The 371-nt window shown below is 25.3% G+C and overlaps 1 protein-coding gene across 1 annotated transcript in view; it reads left to right on the forward strand.

The window, feature by feature from the left end:
* LOC107604979 (probable purine permease 9) overlaps positions 1 to 371 on the forward strand; it is a gene marked incomplete at its 5' end in the record, with an annotated part of 4,397 nt that overhangs the window by 1,969 nt on the left and 2,057 nt on the right.

Raw genomic sequence — 371 nt, forward strand, 5'->3', positions numbered from 1 at the left:
AATTGGATGTATATATTTATTAAATTTGTATCGATTAATATAATTGAGTGGTAATTAGAATTAGACATAGAAATAGAATAACCTTTTTAAAAGTATATGTGTTTAGGAAAATAATGAAAAGAAAGAAAAGAAAAGAAAAGGAAAGAAAATACCAGATGAAAGATGGACCAAAAGTAATTAAGGAAAAATTGGGTGTTCTGATAATAGTTATCTCATCGTGAGTTCACTAAGGTAGACAAATGAGTCGAAGCATTTTTATTTTACCATTTTAACCATATTTAATAGAAAAATCCTAAATTTGACATCACACCAAATAAAAGACTTAATTGGAAGAAAAATTAGAAATAGCAAAAAGAGGTAATTACAAAAGC

The sequence above is a fragment of the Arachis ipaensis genome, chromosome B06, assembly GCF_000816755.2.
Source record: "Arachis ipaensis cultivar K30076 chromosome B06, Araip1.1, whole genome shotgun sequence".
Classification (NCBI taxonomy): Eukaryota; Viridiplantae; Streptophyta; class Magnoliopsida; order Fabales; family Fabaceae; genus Arachis; species Arachis ipaensis.